Genomic DNA, 22480 nt, shown 5'->3' on the forward strand with positions numbered 1-22480 from the left:
TATATATCAGATATAAACAAAGGCATAGATGAATAAATATATTTATAAGCATGCAGCTACCGTTTTTTAGTGTAACGGTGGAGTACTTATGGCCTGAAGTGTTTAATAGTTATTGGCCACTTTGACCTCCAATAACTCATGTACTATTCAAGTTAGATACCTGTAATTTATACCAATTTAGGTTTACATTAATAGCTTTCTAAAGACACATCGATCGACAAAATCGGATGAACCGTTTAGATTTTGGAAATTCGTTGCTGGATGTTACTGTTATAATTTAGTCAGATACTAAACTTTAACTAATAAAGATACTGAAAATCTGATTACGCCATCAGAATCGTCGTGCAGATAATGTTAATGTACATGTTTCTGTTTAAGGTGGCATGATTCATCTGGCTTCTATTAAATTATATAGGAATTGTGAAATGCCTGTGATGAAGGTTTCACAAAGTCCACCATATTTGGCACTCCCTGCATGTCTCCTTCATCGACACAGCGTCACCATGGAATTCCCAGCCACACGGCCGATGGACCACGTGGTCCGGCAGTTGTGCAGCATCACGCGGTTGCTAACGAGCCGCGGTTTGCCAAGGGGCCCCAGCAGTGCCCGCCAACTCTGAACATGGAATATTTCCAAGGCACCACAACTCACGCGTTACCTTACAGAGCTGAAGTCAATACTTCATGCTTCACGAGACTTGCAGGCAGCAAGATCAACTGTCCGTAAGGTTTTACTTAATCGGTTGCTCCTTTTTGTGAACGAAGTGGAAATGGTCCAAGCACAGCAGCCAATTGATCTTCCACTGTATGTGTCCCATACTGGCCTGCATATATGTTGTCAACAGGTATATGAAAAAAGTGGCTGTTTTCAGATGAAGCAGCGTTACACATTCGTCGTCACGTGTACCCCCACAGTATTAGCATTTGGAGCTCCTAAATCCCATACAACACATGTGAACACATCCGTGGTGGCCCAGAGGTTAACGCTTGATGTATCCTCATAAGCGGTTGAGCGACTGGGTCATTATTTTCCCAGAGAAAACCGTAATGGTAAATGCTTACCTGGACTTGCAGAAACAGTTCTTGCCTCCACACATTAAAGCTTTGTAGTGCTCTGTCATCTACAAGCATAATGGTGCACCCCACATTGGAGTCTGAACATCAGGGTGTGCTAAATGACACAGAAAGGGGAATGGTTCGTGATGGTTCCAATGCATGGACACCGCGCTCTCGCGCTTCAAGCCAGCAGTCTTCTTTTTGAGGGGTTTCGCCAAGAATCACGTCTACGCAACGCCCATTAGTAACACTGCTACGCTTCACGCATGAATCAGGGTGGAACTAGAACTGTTGATGCGTTAATGCTGGTCCGTACATGAGCAAAATTCAAGTCAGCTTGATGTTCTACGAGGTCTTCAGTCCGAAGGCTGGTCTGATGCAGCTCACCACTCTACTCTACCCTGTGCGATCCTCTTCATCTCTGGATAACTACTGCAACCTGCATCTGGTTACTGCATTCATCTCTTGGACTCCCACTATGATTTTTACCCCACACACTTCTCTCAAGTACTTAACTGGTGACCCCTTGAAGTCTCAGAATGTTTGCTATCAGCTGGGCCCTCCTTTTGGTCAAGCTGTGCTACAAATTTCTTGTCACCCAATTCTGTTCACTACTTCCCCATTACTTACGTGATCGACCCATCTAATCAACAACATTCTTCTGTAGCACCGTATTTCGCAAGCTTCTATTCTCTTTTTATCTAAACTGTTTATCGTCCATGTTTCACTTCCATGCATGGCTACACTCCAGACAAGTACTCACAGAAAACACTTCCTAAAACTTAAACCTATATTTGATGTTAAGAAATTTCTTTTCTTCAGGAATGCTTCTCTTGCCATTGCTAGTCTGCATTTAATATCTACATCTACATCTACATCTACATGATTACTCTGCAAGTCACATTTAAGTGCTTGGCAGAGGATTCATCGAACCACAATCATACTATCTCTCTACCATTCCACTCCCTAACAGCGCGCGGGAAAAACCAACACCTAAACCTTTCTGTTCGAGCTCTGATTTCTCTTATTTTGTTTTGATGATCATTTCTACCTATGTAGGTTGGGCTCAACAAAATATTTTCGCATTCGAAAGAGAAAGTTGGTGACTGAAATCTCGTAAATAGATCTCGCCGCGACGAAAAACGTCTTTGCTTTAATGACTTCCATCCCAATTCGCGTATCATATCTGCCACATTCTCTCCCCTATTACGTGATAATACAAAACGAGCTGCCCTTTTTTGCGCCCTTTCGATGTCCTCCGTCAATCCCATCTGGTGAGGATGTCACACCGCGCAGCAATATTCCAACAGAGGACGAACGAGTGTAGTGTAAGCTGTCTCTTTAGTGAATTTGTTGCATCTTCTAAGTGACCTGCCAATGAAACGCAACCTTTTGCTCGCCTTCCCCACAATATTATCTATGTGGTCTTTCCAACTGAAGTTGTTCGTAATTTTAACACCCAGGTACTTAGTTGAATTGACAGCCTTGAGAATTGTACTATTTATCGAGTAATCGAATTCCAACGGATTTCTTTTGGAACTCATGTGGATCACCTCACACTTTTCGTTACTTAGCGTCAACTGCCACCTGCCACGCCATACTGCAATCTTTTCTAAATCGCTTTGCAACTGATACTGGTCTTCGGATGACCTTACTAGACGGTAAATTACAGCATCATCTGCGAACAACCTAAGAGAACTGCTCAGATTGTCACCCAGGTCATTTATATAGATCAGGAACAGCAGAGGTCCCAGGACGCTTCCCTGGGGAACACCTGATATCACTTCAATTTTTCTCGACGATTTGCCGTCTATTACTACGAACTGCGACCTTCCTGACACGAAATCACGAATACAGTCACACAACTGAGACGATACCCCATACGACCGCAGCTTGATTAGAAGGCGCTTGTGAGCAACGGTGTCAAAAGCTTTCCGGAAATCTAGAAATACGGAATCAACTTGAGATCCCCTGTCCATAGCGGCCATTACTTCGTGCGAATAAAGAGCTAGCTGCGTTGTACAAGAACGATGTTTTCTGAAGCCATGTTGATTACGTATCAATAGATCGTTCCCTTCAAAAATGGTTCAAATGGCTCTGAGCACTATGGGACTCAACTGCTGAGGTCATTAGTCCCCTAGAACTTAGAACTAGTTAAACCTAACTAACCTAAGGACATCACAAACATCCATGCCCGAGGCAGGATTCTAACCTGCGACCGTAGCGGTCTTGCAGTTCCAGACTGCAGCGCCTTTAACCGCACGGCCACTTCGGCCGGCGATCGTTCCCTTCGATGTGCTTCATAATGTTTGAATACAATATATGCTCCAAAGCCCTACTGCAAACCGACGTCAATGATATAGGTCTGTAGTTCGATAGATTACTCCTACTACCGTTCTTAAACACTGGTGCGACCTGCGCCATTTTCCAATCCGTACGTACAGATCTATCGGTGAGCGAGCGGTTGTATATGATTGCTAAGTAGGGAGCTATTGTATCAGCGTAATCTGAAAGGAACCTAATCGGTATACAATCTGGACCTGAAGACTTGCCCCTGTCAAGCGATTTGAGTTGCTTCGCAACCCATAAGGAATCTACTTCTAAGAAACTCATGCTAGCAGTTGTTCGTGTTTCAAATTCTGGAATATTCCATTCGTCTTCCCAGGTGAAGGAATTTCGGAAAACTGCGTTCAATAACTCTGCTTTAGCGGCACAGTCGTCGGTAACAGTACCATCGGCACTGCGCAGCGAAGGTATTGACTGCGTCTTGCCGCTTGTGTACTTTACATACGACCAGAATTTCTTCGGTTTTTCTACCAAATTTCGAGACACTGTTTCGTTGTGGAACCTATTAAAGGCATCTCGCATTGAAGTCCGTGCCAAATTTCGCGCGTCTGTAAATTTTAGCCAATCTTCGGGATTTCGCGTTCTTCTGAACTTCGCATGCTTTTTCCGTTGCCTCTGCAACACCGTTCGGACCTGTTTTGTGTACCATGGGGGATCAGTTCCATCTCTTATAGATCTATGAGGTATGAATCTCTCAATTGCTGTTGCTACTATATCTGTGAATTTGAGCCACATCTCGTCTACATTTGCATAGTCAGTTCGGAAGGGGTGGAGATTCTCTTAGGAAGGCTTCTAGTGACACTTTATCCGCTTTTTTAAATAAAATTATTTTGCGTTTGTTTCTGGTGGATTTGGAAGAAACAGTATTGAGCCTAACTACAACGACCTTGTGATCACTAATCCCTGTATCAGTCATGATGCTCTCTATTAGCTCTGGATTGTTTGTGTCTAAGAGGTCAAGTGTGTTTTCGCAACCATTTACAATTCGCGTGGGTTCGTGGACTAATTGCTCGAAATAATTTTCGGAGAAAGCATTTAGGACAATCTCGGAAGATGTTTTCTGCCTACCACCGGTTTTGAACAAGTATTTTTGCCAAAATATCGTGGGAAGGTTGAAGTCCCCACCAACGACATATCATCCCTCCTTTGTCCATCATCATTTATTTTGCTGCCCACATAGCAAACCTCAGCTACTTCTCGTTTCCTAATCTGAATCCCTTAGCTTCACATGATTTAATTTTATTACATTCCATTATCCCTCTTTAGCTTTTGTTTATGATCATCTTACATCCTCGTTTCAAGACACTTTTCAATTATTCAAGTGCTCTTCTGACAGAATTACAGTGTCATTGGTAAACCTCAAAGTTTTTGATTTCTTGTCCCTGAACTTTAATTCGTACTCAGTTTTTCTTTGATTTCCTTTACTGCTTGTTCAAAGTGCATAATGAATGACATCAGGGATGGACTATAACCCTCACTCACTTCTCTGCCATTGCCTCCCTTTCACGACCCTCAACTCTTATAACTGCCGTCTGATTTCGGTACAAGTTTTAAATAGCCCTTCGCCCCCTGTATTTTATACCTCCTAACTTCAGTACTTCGAAGAGAGTTTTCCACTGAACATTGTCAAAACTTTCTCTAAATCAACAACTATAAATATTGGGTTTGTCTTTCCTTAATGTATCTTCTAGGATAAGTCGTAGTGTCAATATAGCTTCGCGTGTTCCTATATTTCTCTGGAATCCAAACTGATCTTCCCTGATGTCTACTTCTACCAGTTTTTCCATTCTTCTGTAAGCAATTCCTGTTAGTACTTTGCAATAATGACTTATTGAACTGTTAGTTCGGTAATTTTCACACCTGACACCAATTTGGAATTGAAATTACTACAATCTTCTTGAATTTCGAGGGTATTTCGCCTGTCACATACATCCTGCACGCCACATGGAAGAGTTTTGTCACAGCTGGGTCTCCCAAGACTATCAGTAGTTCTGGTGAAATATCGTTTACTCCTGGTGCCTTATTTCGACGTAGATCTTTCAGAGATTTGTCAAGTTCTTCTCGCAGTTTTGTATCACCCATATCATTGTCGTCTACGTTCACTTCCCTTTCTATAATATTGATTTCTAGTTCATTTCCTTTGTATAGGCCCTCCATTTATTTCTTTCACCTTTCTACTTTCCCTTCTTTGTTCAGGACTGATTTTTCATCTGAGCTCTTGATATTCATACCGCTGTCTCTCCTTTCCCCAAAAGCCTCTTTAATTTTCCTGTAGGTAATTACTATTAAAAACAGTCTTGATCACAATTTATTTTATAAGGTGACCGGTTTCGACCACTGCTGTGGTCATCTTCAGACCATTGAGTGGAAACCCCTTTCTGTTGGAGATTCTCCAACAGAAAGGGGTTTCCACTCAATGGTCTGAAGATGACCACAGCAGTGGTCGAAACCGGTCACCTTATAAAATAAATTGTGATCAAGACTGTTTTTAATAGTAATTATTTACAATTTTATTGATCACTGCTGTTCCCATAATGTTTCCTGTAGGTGGTATCTGTCTTTCCCCTAGTAAAATATGCTTCTAAATCATTAAATTTGCCCTCTAGCGATTCCAACATAGTGATTTTGTACTTCCTGCCAATGTCATTTTTAAACTTTTTCTCTTCCCTTTCGCCTGCTTCATTTGATGCATTTTTAAACTTTCATTCGTAAAATTCAATACCTCTTGTGTTATTCACTGTCTTATTCATTGTTTTCACTAGCCCTTTTCTTTCTACCTATTTGATCCTCTGTTGCCTCCATTATTTCATCTCTTAAAGCTACCCATTTATCTTCCTTTCACCTCGTCCAGTCAACCGTTGCCTAGTGCTCCACCTGAAACTCGCAACATCCGCTAATTCTTTCACTATCCAGGTCTGACCTCCTTAATTTTGCACCTTTTCCCCATTTCTTCAGTTTTAATCTACAATTCATAAGCAACTAATTCTGCTCAGAGTCCACATCTGCCCCTAGAAATATCATAGCCGGCCGCGGTGGTCTAGTGGTTCTAGGCGCTCAGTCCGGAACCACGTGACTGCTACGGTTGCAGGTTCGAATCCTGCCTCGGGCATGGATGTGTGTGATGTCCTTAGGTTAGTTAGGTTTAAGTAGTACTAAGTTGTAGAGGACTGATGACCACAGATGTTAAGTCCCATAGTGCTCAGAGCCATTTTGAACCAAATATCATACAATTTAAAATTTGGTTCAAAAATTTCTGTCTAACCATTATATCATCAATATGAAACATTCTAGTGTCTCCAGGTCTCTTCCACGTATACAGCATTCTTTCATGACTCTTAAAATAAGTGTTAGCGATGATTACATTATGCTCTGTGTAAAACTCTACCAGGAGGCTTCCTCCATTACTCCTTTCCCCCAGTACGTATTCACCTACTATTTTTCCTTCTGTTTCTTTTCCTACTGTCGAATTCCACTCCCTCATGACTGTTACATTTTCAGCTCCCTTAACTATCTGAACAATTTCTTTTATCTCATCATACATTTCCTCAATCTCCTTGTCATCTGCGGAGCTAGTTGGCATATAAACTAATGCACTGGGTGCAGGTTTCGTGTCTATCTTTGCTACAATAATTTGTTCACTATGCTGTTCACAGTAGCTTATCCATGTTCCTATTTTTTTTATTCATTGTTAAACCTACTCCTGCATTACCCCTATTTGATTTTGTACTTATAACTCTGCATTGGTCTGATCAGAAGTCGTTTTCCTCCTGCCACCGAACTTCACTAGTTCCGACTGTATCTAACATTAACCTATCCATTTCCCTTTTTAAGTTTCCTAGCCTACCTGCCCGATTAAGGGATATGACATTCCACGCTCCGATCCGTATGACGCAAGTTTTGTTTCTCCTGATAACGACGTACTCCTGAGTAGGCCCTGCCCGAGATAGGAATGAGCAAGTATTTTACCTCCGGAATACTTTACCCGGGAGGATGCCATCATCATATAACTCATACAGTAGAGTTGCATGGCCTCGGGAAAAATTACGGCTATAGTTTCCTGTTGTCTTCAGCCATTCACAGTACTAGTACAGTATGGCCGTTTCGGTTGATATTGCAAGGCCTGACTGTTGCCCCTGCAAGTACTGAAAAGACTGTTGGCCCTTTCAGAAACTACACATTTGTCTGGCCACTGAACAGATACCCCTCCGTTGTGGTTGCATCGATGATACAGCTATATGTATCGTTGAGGCACGCAACCCGCCTCACCGATAACAAGATCTATAGCTCGTTCGCCATCTATTCTTGGTATGAAGGACATTCACAGGTACAGTGGCTGTTTGCACAAAAAGAGATAGTCTAGCAACCTATCGTCGCAAGTCTTTAAAAATGAATGGGAATGTCAGAAGAGAGGAATGAGAATCCTCAATATGTATTATGTAGTCGCACAATCAAGGTATACTGCAGATTTGCTTTGAAACGACAATACGGTACCATGTAGAAAGAATTTAAAGCTTTAATTGACAATGGAAGAGCAGAAGGTTACAACGACCGACAAGATGGGATGGGATTCGTCATTTTGTACATCAAGAAGCACTTTGTGCCAAATTTGCAGGTATGTAGCAAGTGAGGAAAATGCTGGTGGAACAAAAAAAATTCTGAAGTAGCACGCATTATTCCTTGTCAGTAGCAACAGTTTTCAGTGGAACTGAACGAAGAGTATGCAGCCTTTATATATTGCAAAGATCGTCTAGAGGAATGCCTAGAACGGTTTTTCGATTTAGAACCCGCTGGTGTTGAATTTATGAAGGGAAAAGCAGTGCAGGAACACAGATATCGCATTTTAAGTGAATTTGACTGCACACAGCCTTCACGAAGACATTGAAAGGTGAGGACGTATTGCAGATTCGATGTGGGGTGTATTTAAAAAGGAAATCGCATTGTAGAAGGGAAAAAGTCTGACAAATACACTGCAGTTCCCCAAGTTCACTTGGGTTACATAAAGCGCGAGGTTTGTGAGATTCCTTGTGGTCTTGAAAGAATTGCAAGGACAGTTTTGTAAAGGTTTTGAGGACACTGCCAATCTCACATCTTCCTTCGAACTATTTTAGAGACCGTTTGCCATTTCAGTTAAAAGCGTACCTGTTCATATGCAGATGTAAATGATTGATATGCGATGTAATTCCGGTTTTAAAGACGAATCCTTTTACACTGAAACTGACTGTGAGGTCTACATTGTTTTCCGAAAATACACTTTCTCTGTCTCGATTATGGCAGTCCAAAAATGCTACAGTATTTCTAACAGCATATTTGTGTGAAAGGCCATTCTTCAAGTGAAACTAAGTAAATCACAATTATGTGGCAACCTGAGTGCGAAAAATCTGTGAAAATGTCTGCATTTGTCCATATACTGACAGTTTGTACCAGAGAAAAAGTGCATTATGTCTTCAGTGAGTAACACCCGAGAAACGAACTTATCAGCAACCGTTCTTATTCCCAAAACTTGTGTCAAAATACGCTGAACCGAGCTCCAAGGTAACCCACTAATCTCTGACAGTTAATCAATTGTCAGTCGACGGTCTGTGAGCACAAGCTCTGCAACTTTTTCGATATATTCGTCGGTTCGGACAGTTGATGGACGTCCAGTACGAGGTTTGTCATCAATCGACAGGTCGCCATTTTTAAACCCAGAGAAACACTTCCACACATGCGTTTTTCCCATAGCGTCATCTTGGTAAGCCGTTTACAACATTTAACAGTTTCAGGAGCATTTTTACCAAATAGGAAAAAAATATTTCACAGCTGTGCGTTGTTCACTTAAACCTTCAATCACAAAAAAACGAAACAAAAATAAAACAGCGCTAGCGAAAATAGTCACTGCAGATGAACAGAACAAGCCAGGTTGACAACACAGACAGTACTGAACTGGCAATGAATTTCGCTGTACACACCTAACTGCAGAAATGCGTACTACACAAGCTCCGCCCACGGCAATGGTATTCCGGATTTTTTTGTTTTGTTTTTGGGTACCCCATGGTACAACGCCGATCCCACTAGACAGAAACGACGTTTGTGCAAGTTGCATCTTATTACACATATTTACAACAATTTCCTGTTAACTTATATTCACCACAGTGCATATAAAGACTTCTAATGTAGTGGATGACCTGAAAATGTCTGTTTAGACTGTACAACCCGTGGATGACCTGAACATGTCTGTTTAGACTGTACATCCCGAACATTAAAAACAAGACGATTAAAAAACATTGAAATTAACTACGCTTTAAGAAATGTTAAACTACAAGCTTTCCTCATCGTTACAACTGACGATATGTAGTGTTGTTTTAAGTTTAACATCATTATTTCATATTTAGAAATTCTGGATACGCTGTAAAATTCGAATGTGTTATTTGGAATTTGCATTTGGTGTGATTTGTATTCTTAAGTCACGCATCCGACAGGCGTCGGCAGAATGGCTGTGATAAGTGTTTTTGGATTTGGTCTTTAACATTACACGGAACAATGTCAGTTTGCGTCACAACTCGGTGAGGATCTAGTATAAGGCTGCTATAAGTGAGAGCTGTTTATTCTATTCGTTAAGATTCTTTGGCTTTATCCTAATTTCCTATTTTGTTGAACTGCGGGCAGCCTGACTATGTTCAACGAACGAAACCGGTCGATAACTCAATAAATGCGTAATACACTAATGGCCATTAAAATTGCTACACCAAGAACAAATGCAGATGATAAACGGGTATTCATTGGACAAATATACACTCCTGGAAATGGAAAAAAGAACACATTGACACCGGTGTGTCAGACCCACCATACTTGCTCCGGACACTGCGAGAGGGCTGTACAAGCAATGATCACACGCACGGCACAGCGGACACACCAGGAACCGCGGTGTTGGCCGTCGAATGGCGCTAGCTGCGCAGCATTTGTGCACCGCCGCCGTCAGTGTCAGCCAGTTTGCCGTGGCATACGGGGCTCCATCGCAGTCTTTAACACTGGTAGCATGCCGCGACAGCGTGGACGTGAACCGTATGTGCAGTTGACGGACTTTGAGCGAGGGCGTATAGTGGGCATGCGGGAGGCCGGGTGGACGTATCGCCGAATTGCTCAACACGTGGGGCGTGAGGTCTCCACAGTACATCGATGTTGTCGCCAGTGGTCGGCGGAAGGTGCACGTGCCTGTCGACCTGGGACCGGACCGCAGCGACGCACGGATGCACGCCAAGACCGTAGGATCCTACGCAGTGCCGTAGGGGACCGCACCGCCACTTCCCAGCAAATTAGGGGCACTGTTGCTCCTGGGGTATCGGCGAGGACCATTCGCAACCGTCTCCATGAAGCTGGGCTACGGTCCCGCACACCGTTAGGCCGTCTTCCGCTCACGCCCCAACATCGTGCAGCCCGCCTCCAGTGGTGTCGCGACAGGCGTGAATGGAGGGACGAATGGAGACGTGTCGTCTTCAGCGATGAGAGTCGCTTCTGGCTTGGTGCCAATGATGGTCGTATGCGTGTTTGGCGCCGTGCAGGTGAGCGCCACAATCAGGACTGCATACGACCGAGGCACACAGGGCCAACACCCGGCATCATAGTGTGGGGAGCGATCTCCTACACTGGCCGTACACCACTGGTGATCGTCGAGGGGACACTGAATAGTGCACGGTACATCCAAACCGTCATCGAACCCATCGTTCTACCATTCCTAGACCGGCAAGGGAACTTGCTGTTCCAACAGGACAATGCACGTCCGCATGTATCCCGTGCCACCCAACGTGCTCTAGAAGGTGTAAGTCAACTACCCTGGCCAGCAAGATCTCCGGATCTGTCCCCCATTGAGCATGTTTGGGACTGGATGAAGCGTCGTCTCACGCGGTCTGCACGTCCAGCACGAACGCTGGTCCAACTGAGGCGCCAGGTGGAAATGGCATGGCAAGCCGTTCCACAGGACTACATCCAGCATCTCTACGATCGTCTCCATGGGAGAATAGCAGCCTGCATTGCTGCGAAAGGTGGATATACACTGTACTAGTGCCGACATTGTGCATGCTCTGTTGCCTGTGTCTATGTGCCTGTGGTTCTGTCAGTGTGATCATGTGATGTATCTGACCCCAGGAATGTGTCAATAAAGTTTCCCCTTCCTGGGACAATGAATTCACGGTGTTCTTATTTCAATTTCCAGGAGTGTATTATACTAGAACTGACGTGATTACATTTTCGCCGGCCGGGGTGGCTGAGCGGTTCTAGGCGCTACGGTCTGGATCCGCGCGACCGCTACGGTCGCAGGTTCGAATTCTGCCTCGGGAATGGATGTGTGTGATGTCCTTAGGTTAGTTACGTTTAAGTAGTTCTACGTTCTTGGGGACTGATGACCTCAGAAGTTAAGTCTCATAGTGCTCAGAGCCATTTGGTTACATTTTCGCTCAATTTGGGTGCATAGATCCTGAGAAATCAGTACCCAGAACAACCACCTCTGGCCGTAATAACGGCCTTGATACGCCTGGGCATTAAGCCTAACAGAGCTTGGATGGCGTGTACAGGTACAGCTGCCCATGCAGCACGCGATACCACAGTTCAAGAGTAGTGACTGACGTATTGCGACGAGCCAGTTGCTCGGTCACCATTGACCAGACATTTTAAATTGGTGAGAGATCTGGAGAATGTGCTGGCCAGGGCAGTAGTCGAACATTTTCTGTATCCAGAAAGGCCCGTACAGGACCTGCAACGTGCGGTCGTGCATTATCCTGTTGAAATGTAGGGTTTCGCAGGGATCGAATGAAGGGTAGTGCCACGGGTCGTAGTACATCTGAAATGTAACGTCCACTGTTCAAAGTGCCGTCAATGCGAACAAGAGGTGATTGAGACGTGTAACCAGTGGCACCCCATATCATCACGCCGAGTGATACGCCAGTATGGCGATGACGAATACGCGCTTCCAATGTGCGTTCACCGCGATGTCGCCAAATACGGATGCCACCATCATGATGCTGTAAACAGAGCCTGGATTCATCCGAAAAAATACCATTTTGCCATTCGTGCAGCCAGATTCGTCGTAGAGTACACCATCGCAGGCGCTCCTGTCTGTGATGCAGCGTCAAGGGTAACCGCAGCCATGGTCTTCGAGCTGATAGTCCATGCTGCTGCAATCGTCGTCGAACTGTTGATGCAGATGGTTATTGTCTTGCAAACGACCCCATCTGTTGACTCAGAGATCGAGATGTGGCTGCACGATCCGTTACAGCCATGTGGATAAGATGCCTGTCATCTCGACTGCTAGTGATACGAGGCCGTTGGGATCCAGCACGGCGTTCCGTATTACCCTCCTGAACCCACCGAAAACATATTCTTCTAATAGTCTTTGGATATCGACCAACGCAAACAGCAATTTCGCGATACGATAAAACGCAATCGCGATCGGCTACAATCCGACCTTTATCAAAGTCGGATACTTGATGGTACGCATTTCTCCTCCTTACACGAAACATCACAACGTTTCACCAGACAACGCCGGTCAACTGCTGTTTGTGTACGAGAAATCGGTTGGAAACTTCCTCATGTCAGCACTTTGTAGGTGGCGCCACCGCGGCCAACCTTTTGTGAATGCAGTGAAAAGCTAATCATTTGCATATCACAGCATCTTCTTCCTGTCGGTTAAATTTCGCGTCTGTAGCACGTCATCTTCGTGGTGTAGCAATATTAATGGCCAGTAGTGTAAGATTCGAGGGGAAGAAATGAAGACTTTGAGTTCTGCCGATGACATTGTAATTTCGTCAGAGACAGCAAATACTTGGAGGAGCAGTTGAATGGAATAGAGATCGTCTTGAAAGGGTGTAAGACGAACACAATCGAAAGCAAAGCAAAAATAAGCTGATGTAGTCGGATTAAATCAGGTGAAGCTGAGGGAATTAGATCGAGACAATGAAACCAGTAGATGAGTTTTGTTACTTGAGCAGAAAAAATGACCGATGGTGGCCAAAAGTAGGGAATACTTCAAATGAAGACTGGCTATGGCAACAGATGAAACAAGAGAGGTTATTTAACATCAAATATGGGTTTAAGTGCTAAGAAGTCTTTTATCAAAGTATTTGTCTGGAGCTCAGTCTGTATGGAACTGAAACACGGACGATAAACAGTTTAGACAGAAGAGAATAGAGGCTTCTGAAATGTGGGCCTACAGAAGAACGCTGGAGATTAGTGGGTAGATCGCGTAACTAATGAGGGGGTACTGAATGTAATCGGGGAGATAGGAAATTTTTGCCACAACTTGACTAAAAGAAGGTATCGGCTGATAAGACGCATTTCGAGACATCAAGGGTTCAGTAGTTTATTATTGGAGAGAAGTGTGTGGGGTATAAATCGTAGTTAGAGACCTATAGATGAATATATTGAGCAGATTAAGAAGGATGTGGGTTGAATCAGTTATTTTGAAGTGAAGAGACTTTCTCAGGATACTGTAGAATGAAGAGTTGCATCAAACCAGTCACTGGACTGAATACTACAACAACAACAAAACGATTCCCAGATCAAATTTCTTATCAACCTGTGTTCCCACTTCTTGTCACAAGAATAGGTTGGAGATTTTCATACCTTTTACTTCAAGCTTCGCATTTTTACTTCCAAAGAAACACGTGTGTGTGTGTGTGTGTGTGTGTGTGTGTGTGTGTGTGTGTGTGTGTGTGTGTGAATTCCTAAAGGACCAAACTGCTGAGGTCATCGATCCCTAGACTTAGACACTACTTAAACTAACTTATGCTGAGAACAACATACACATCCATACCCAAGGGGAGACTCGAACCTCCAACGAGAGGGACCGCGCAATCCGTGACGTGGCGCCTCAAACCGGGTGGCCCAGAGAAACGCCTTTGTGAACAGGTACACTGACCAAACTAAACGTAATTCATTTCCTTTGGAATGGAGGCTCATTCTAGAATATTTTTTCCTGCAATTGAACCTAATGAGTTCATTGATTTATCAGTTATTTGTCTAACATTAGCTTGAAAACTAGTAAGAGCAGTCTCCTTAACGTTATTACATTATGGGTCTCTTTTTTTTCTTCATCTTCTTCTGACGGTATCGGTGAGGTTGACCACATTTGGTGAGAAAGTTAGTTAGTTACTTAGTTTCATGCTCGATGGATTATTTGCATGTTGAATTGTAACGATGTGGAACAAGTCATTTTATATTCACACCACAAATTATTTTGTAAATATCGCTACATGATGGTCATCCACGTCTAAAAAAATTTGAAAGAATACGTAAGACTGGAGGTTTGATATACTCAAGTTATTAATTCCGGCACACCACTTTTTACACATAACAATAACAGAAATTCGTTTACGGTATAAAAGGAGTTGTCAACGAGAGACTTTTTCAGTTATTCTCAAAAAAATTTGTGCGTTTCGAGCCAAGCGCATCAGATGTAAGATTTCAAAGTAAGAAGGTGTGTAAATTACAATGAGGCTAATGCACTGACAATCTACTAAAACAAGCACTCCATTCTGCATGGAGGTATACCTCTTTGCACTTCTATTTCTTTGACATTTCAGTAAATGTCCATTCTGTTGACAAGCACAATATACGAAGGTGTATGTTGATTCTTTCCTCACCACACACTTCCATGGGTTCACAAAGGACATGTAGATAAGTTTCCAGCAAACGTGAACATTAAAAACGTTGTGCATACGAGCTGAAAGCTCAAAATGTGACTAACAAGAAGCAGTACCAGAAAGCAAAGACGCATTGGTTTCGGGGTTCCATATTCATTTGCTGTCGATACAAACGCAGTAAGAATGGAATAAAATGCATTACGAAAGCATCCGTTTCTCATCACATTCTTCTCTTCTTGTTTATACGAAATATATCAACAAAAACAGGTAATATCAACGAGGCCAAATGTATTACTAGAGCAAACACGGGTACAAGAACACTATGTTATTCACGTAAGCACTGTAATTTTTAGTGGTTAAAACAGCTGTTGCATGCACACGGCAGAAATAATGAACAAGAAGCAATTTCAGACAGCAGTCTGCTAACGTTTTGGGTTGTTTAAAACGGCGGCAGGGTCCGCCCATTCTGGCTTCAAAAAAACTTACAGCGTAAGCCTATAGCCCCATCTCCCGTTTTTTATTTTTTTATTTATTTTTACCTCGAAAGGTATATGTTTGCGACAGCTACTCACCGTTATTATCATAAGATTTTCAGAATTATTTATCAAATAGAATAACTTCGCTTAATGAGTCCATGTAAAATATTCCCATTCTTATTAACCCCCACACCTAACTTCATTTAAATAATACATCAAGCAATTTGAAGCTCTAGGCTAAAACTAAAACTGAATTCATTGTGTAATGATTTTCATAATAAGATATTAACGAAAACGCTGTCTAATTTCTTTAAATTCTTTGATCAAATGCACGAATCACACCTTCTTGACTTCTTACAGCAATTAGATACATTGGAGCGGCAAAGAAACTGATATAGGCATGCGTATTCAAATACAGCGATATGTAAACAGGCAGGTCCACTAATGCTGCTGAGTCGGGAGGTCGGTAAAAGGCGCCAATTATTAACCTAGCTAGATTGTTGAGTGTAACTTCCAACCATAATAATTCACAGGAACTATCCACTTCTGCTTCACTACAGGATAAACTACTACTAACAGCGACAAACACGCCACCACCGGTTGCATGCAATCTATCCTTTCTAAACACCGTATGTGCCTTTGTAAAAATTTCGGCAGAATTTATCTCTGGCTTCAGCCAGCTTTCCGTACCTATAACGATTTCAGCTTCGGTGCTTTCTATCAGCGCTTGAAGTTCCGGTACTTTACCAATGCAGCTTCGTCAGTTTACAATTACAATACCGATTGCTGCTTGGTCGCTGCATGTCCTGACTTTGCCCCTCACCCTTTGAGGCTGTTGCCCTTTCTGTACTTGCCCGAGACCATCTAACCTAAGAAACCGCCCAGTCCACGCCACACAACCCCTGCTACCCGTGTAGCCACCTGCTGCGCGTAGTGGACTCCTGACCTACCCAGCGGAACCCGAAACCCCACCACCCTATGGCGCAAGTCGAGGAATCGGCAGCCCACACGGTCACTGAACCGTCTCAGCCTCTGATTCAGACCCCCCACTCGGCTCTGTACCAAAGGTCCGCAGTCAGTCCAGTCGACGATGCTGCAGATGGTGAGCTCTGCTTTCATCCCGCTAGCGAGACTGGCAGTCTTCACCAAATCAGATAGCCGCCGGAAGCCAGAGAGGATTTCCTCCGATCCATAGCGACACACATCATTGGTGCCGACATGAGCGACCACCTGCAGATGGGTGCACCCTGTACCCTTCATGGCATCCGGAAGGACCCTTTCCACATCTGGAATGACTCCCCCCGGTATGCACACGGAGTGCACATCGGTTTTCTTCCCCTCTCTTGCTGCCATATCCCTAAGGGGCCCCACTACGCGCCTGACGTTGGAGTTCTCAACTACCAGTAAGCCAACCCTCTGCGACCACCCGGATCTTGCAGACTGATGGGCAACCTCTGGAACAGGACAAGCAGCCATGTCCGGCCGAAGATCAGTATCAGCCTGAGACAGAGCCTGAAACTGGTACGTCAGACGAACTGGAGAGGCCTTCCGTTCAGCCCTCCGGAATGTCTTTCGCTCCCTGCCACACCTTGAGACGACCTCCCACTCTACCACAGGTGAGGGATCAGCTTCAATGTGGGCAGTATCCCGAGCAGCCACAGTCGTAGTCCGATCGGGGGATGCGTGGGACGAGCTGGCCTTCCCCGACAAACCCCCATCCGGACACACACAGTGATGCCCATTGGCAACAGCCTCAAGCTGTGTGACCGAAGCCAACACTGCCTGAAGCTGGGAGCGAAGGGATGCCAACTCAGCCTGCATCCGAACACAACAGTTGCAGTCCCTATCCATGCTAAAAACTGTTGTGGAAAGAAAGTCTGAACCAATCTACAGAGAGCACAAACAAATCGACACAAAATTTAAACGGTTATTAAAATACAAGATTGCCTAGTAAATGTAGTAATGCTGCTACTTGCGCACTGCTGACACATTGCTCGGCGGCAGAAGGAGACTACGCGATTTTACACTATTCAGGTACTAAAACGCGATGCTACAACTCTCAAATACTATAATACGCCAGAAATTTATGAATTAATGCAAGTACCAAAAACACGCGAAGAAATTAAGAACTAAACTATGTAACAAATAAGTGAGCTAGGAGTATACGACTTTCTGCTGGCAGCTGCTTATGCAACGGCGGCAGGGAGCACCGGTTGAGGCATACCTTTTCAACTGTCCCCGTTGATGTATATCAAAGCCTGTCGTCAGCTTAGCGTCTTGATTTAATTATTATATCTTAAATGTTTCGATTCTCTTCTTCTCAGTTTCCCATACAGTTCATGAATCATTTCAGTACAATTCTTTGCTCTAGATGTCAATTGTCAGAAATATCTTTCACAAATTAAGGGCTGAGTTTGATCTTGGTGGATTTCTTTTGACAGTAATACCGTCTTTGTCTGTGGTAGTCTGCTATTTATTCCTCATTGCTTCGTCAACCGTACATTATTTTTCTTCCAATGTAACAAAATCCCTTCTGTTCCTCTACTTTGTTTTTCACAACTATAACGTTATTTGTATCTCTATCCACAAAACTGTGTGGTTGATAACTGTGTCGCAAGCAATAGCCAAAGTATGCACCAGACGTTTCAGCAAATTCAGTCATATTTTTAAGAAAGGGAGCCCACTCAAGTTTTTGTACTGAAATAAAGAAACTGTTTCTGAATTCTGGAGTAATGTGCAAAGCTGAGTTTGTAAACGATTTTCTGCAATCATGTTGAAGCTGTTATAGGGTTTTCTGTGCGCTGTTTAATAGCTGTTGTTACAGCTACCTATTCAGTTGCTCCAGTGATTTTTGCTAGTTAATAATCAATTACAAGCAGTTTTAAGCTTCCATAACACGAGGAGCCATCTGTAGCAATGTCCTCTTGGAGACGTCACCCACCTGGAATTTTATATCCTCTTGTAGAAAATAACTAAAGAGGCGTAAGCAGATCTTTATGAAAAACACCCTCTGTAATACTCCATAATGCGAGAGGCTGAGAGAAATACCGAACGGGTATAACATATTGAGACATTTTTCGCAAGCGTCTATTGGTGTAATGTTACAATTCTTTTTCTGCGAACTAGAAAAATGTTTCTTTATTTTTTTATCAATCACCTGTGAGACTCTGTGTCAAAGATATACTGAGATTCTGTTGCTTCATGTTTTCTCTTCATCTTTCTTCTCTTCTAATTTTTCATCTTCCAATAAAGGGGATAAAGTATTAGCGGTACGCTCTCCTCGAAAAAATACCCACAACGGTTCAGTTCTCACCTCTACAGGCTTTAATGTTGCCTTTCCTGAATTTTACAACGGTCCCTGATTTGCATCATAATACACGTTTGAAACAGGTGGAAGCAATGTGTTACTCAATGGAAAGACGCTGCAGCTGCCTCGCAGTTTGAATGCACTACGTGCCGAGTCCCTGAGTAAAAGTAGCTAACTGCTGGCTCTGACAGACTGCTAATTTCGGAATGGAGATGCAGTCCGTCAGATGACGGAAATAATGCTTAAGGTCCGTGAAATACGCGAGCACATGCATATATAACATCGCTCTGTGTTCAAGTAAAACTTTCCATTCCGCTCTGAAATTGCCTGTTGTGCCTGCATAACATTACAACTGTAGACAGACTCAAATAACAGACATGTTCAATATAGCCTTCCGTAACAGATATACAATCCTGGAAATGGAAAAAAGAACACATTGACACCGGTGTGTCAGACCCACCATACTTGCTCCGGACACTGCGAGAGGGCTGTACAAGCAATGATCACACGCACGGCACAGCGGACACACCAGGAACCGCGGTGTTGGCCGTCGAATGGCGCTAGCTGCGCAGCATTTGTGCACCGCCGCCGTCAGTGTCAGCCAGTTTGCCGTGGCATACGGAGCTCCATCGCAGTCTTTAACACTGGTAGCATGCCACGACAGCGTGGACGTGAACCGTATGTGCAGTTGACGGACTTTGAGCGAGGGCGTATAGTGGGCATGCGGGAGGCCGGGTGGAAGTACCGCCGAATTGCTCAACACGTGGGGCGTGAGGTCTCCACAGTACATCGATGTTGTCGCCAGTGGTCGGCGGAAGATGCACGTGCCCGTCGACCTGGGACCGGACCGCAGCGACGCACGGATGCACGCCAAGACCGTAGGATCCTACGCAGTGCCGTAGGGGACAGCACCGCCACTTCCCAGCAAATTAGGGACACTGTTGCTCCTGGGGTATCGGCGAGGACCATTCGCAACCGTCTCCATGAAGCTGGGCTACGGTCCCGCACACCGTTAGGCCGTCTTCCGCTCACGCCCCAACATCGTGCAGCCCGCCTCCAGTGGTGTCACGACAGGCGTGAATGGAGGGACGAATGGAGACGTGTCGTCTTCAGCGATGAGAGTCGCTTCTGCCTTGGTGCCAATGATGGTCGTATGCGTGTTTGGCGCCGTGCAGGTGAGCGCCACAATCAGGACTGCATACGACCGAGGCACACAGGGCCAACACCCAGCATCATGGTGTGGGGAGCGATCTCCTACACTGGCCGTACACCACTGGTGATCGTCGAGGGGACACTGAATAGTGCACGGTACATCCAAACCGTCATCGAACCCATCGTTCTACCATTCCTAGACTGGCAAGGGAACTTGCTGTTCCAACAGAACAATGCACGTCCGCATGTATCCCGTGCCACCCAACGTGCTCTAGAAGGTGTAAGTCAACTACCCTGGGCAGCAAGATCTCCGGATCTGTCCCCCATTGAGCATGTTTGGGACTGGATGAAGCGTCGTCTCACGCGGTCTGCACGTCCAGCACGAACGCTGGTCCAACTGAGGCGCCAGGTGGAAATGGCATGGCAAGTCGTTCCACAGGACTACATTCAGCATCTCTACGATCGTCTCCATGGGAGAATAGCAGCCTGCATTGCTGCGAAAGGTGGATATACACTGTACCAGTGCCGACATTGTGCATGCTCTGTTGCCTGTGTCTATGTGCCTGTGGTTCTGTCAGTGTGATCATGTGATGTATCTGACTCCAGGAATGTGTCAATAAAGTTTCCCCTTCCTGGGACAATGAATTCACGGTGTTCTTATTTCAATTTCCAGGAGTGTAGAAATAATTTAGATCACATTTAGCAGCACAAAAAACTAATGTTATTGATTAATAGAAACCACGTCCGATGTGTTACACTACTGGCCATTAAAATTGCTACACCACGAAAATGACGTGCTGCAGACGCGAAATTTAACCAACAGGAAGAAGATGCTGTGATATGCAAATGATTAGCTTTTCAGAGCGTTCAAAAAAGGTTGGCGCCTGTGGCGACACCTACAACGTCCCGACATGAGGAAAGTTTCCAACCGATTTCTCATACACAAACAGCAGTTGACAGGCGTTGCCTGGTGAAACGTTGTTGCGATGCCTCGTATAAGGAGGTGGCTGTATTTTTCCTTTGCTTTCAACTATTCACAGTACCAACTGCGGGCTTTCGAATAAAAATTGAATCGCCCTCAAGTACATAACCTCAGAGTTGAAATATTAAACGTTTTGACTGGTTTCGTTGTCTAGGGGCTGGGATAAGTAGTTGCTGCACTACAAGCCAAATTCTGCTGAGTCTACAGTATACAATGTGAATATACACACGAATCGAATGGTCGAAGGTTCCTATCACTCGGCAGTTGCAAATTTTGAATGTAACATAGAAATTTATGAATGAAAGATTGCAATTAAATAAAATCTGCAGGTACTATCTTAACGACTTTAAATGATGAGTACGATAGCAAAAGTACCTTTAAGAATGCCCTTTATTCCTGTAAAACAGTTACTGGTGTCGATGGTCCAGCAATTAAATAAAATATATGTTGAACAACAGAGAAACAACAGATTTCTACTGTACGTAATTAATTATAATCACTTCTAAACGCATACTACGTCTTCACGACAGAAGCCACGGCAATCTCACAAGTTGGCGCTACGCATTAATTCTATCTCCAGCGACCACACGCAAATTGCTACACTCTCCAAGTCTTTTCCGCGACTGTCCGTCGCTGCTTCCCGTCCAGCACTCTCGTGTCCTCTCCCGTACTGTCCAGAACTCTCTGTGTCCTGTGCGACTGTCCCTCGTGCTACCCTGTTCAGAACTCCACTCCATTCACTTCGGTTGTCACCTCGCTTAGTACCGAGCGCTGTGATTGGCGATAGCACTTCCGTCATGTCTCCAAACCAATGCACACTCACAAACGTTTTGAAACACATTAGAAATACTGGATTTACATTTAAATAACTTGAGATTAAGTAAATATTCCTACTGCTGGACCACAAAAACGCTGTAACACTCAATTTTAAATACATAAACAAATTAAATAAACATATATCAAAGGGAAAATGCTGTACATGGCTGCACGTTCAGAGACCGTGAATAGTTATAATTGAAAGAAAACAGCCCTCGGTCACTGTTTTTATGAATTAACCGGGTTTCAACACTGATACGAGTGTCTTCCTTAGAATTTAAATCAAAGAATGGTCTATAGATGGTCACAGAATTATGACTAAAAACATATGATACAGAGTATAAATACGGAATCATCGTGAACGACTGGCAGTACTTACACAGGGTGTTACAAAAAGGTACGGCCAAACTTTCAGGAAACATTCCTCACACACAAAGAAAGAAAATATGTTATGTGGACATGTGTCCGGAAACGCTTACTTCCCATGTTAGAGCTCATTTTATTACTTCTCTTCAAACCACATTAATCATGGAATGGAAACACACAGCAACAGAACTTACCAGCGTGACTTCAAGCACTTTGTTACAGGAAATGTTCAAAATGTCCTCCGTTAGCGAGGATACATGCATCCACCCTCCGTCGCATTGAATCCCTGATGCGCTGATGCAGCCCTGGAGAATGGCTTATTGTATCACAGCCGTCCACAATACGAGCACGAAGAGTCTCTACATTT

The sequence above is a fragment of the Schistocerca piceifrons genome, chromosome 4, assembly GCF_021461385.2.
Source record: "Schistocerca piceifrons isolate TAMUIC-IGC-003096 chromosome 4, iqSchPice1.1, whole genome shotgun sequence".
NCBI classification, from domain to species: Eukaryota; Metazoa; Arthropoda; class Insecta; order Orthoptera; family Acrididae; genus Schistocerca; species Schistocerca piceifrons.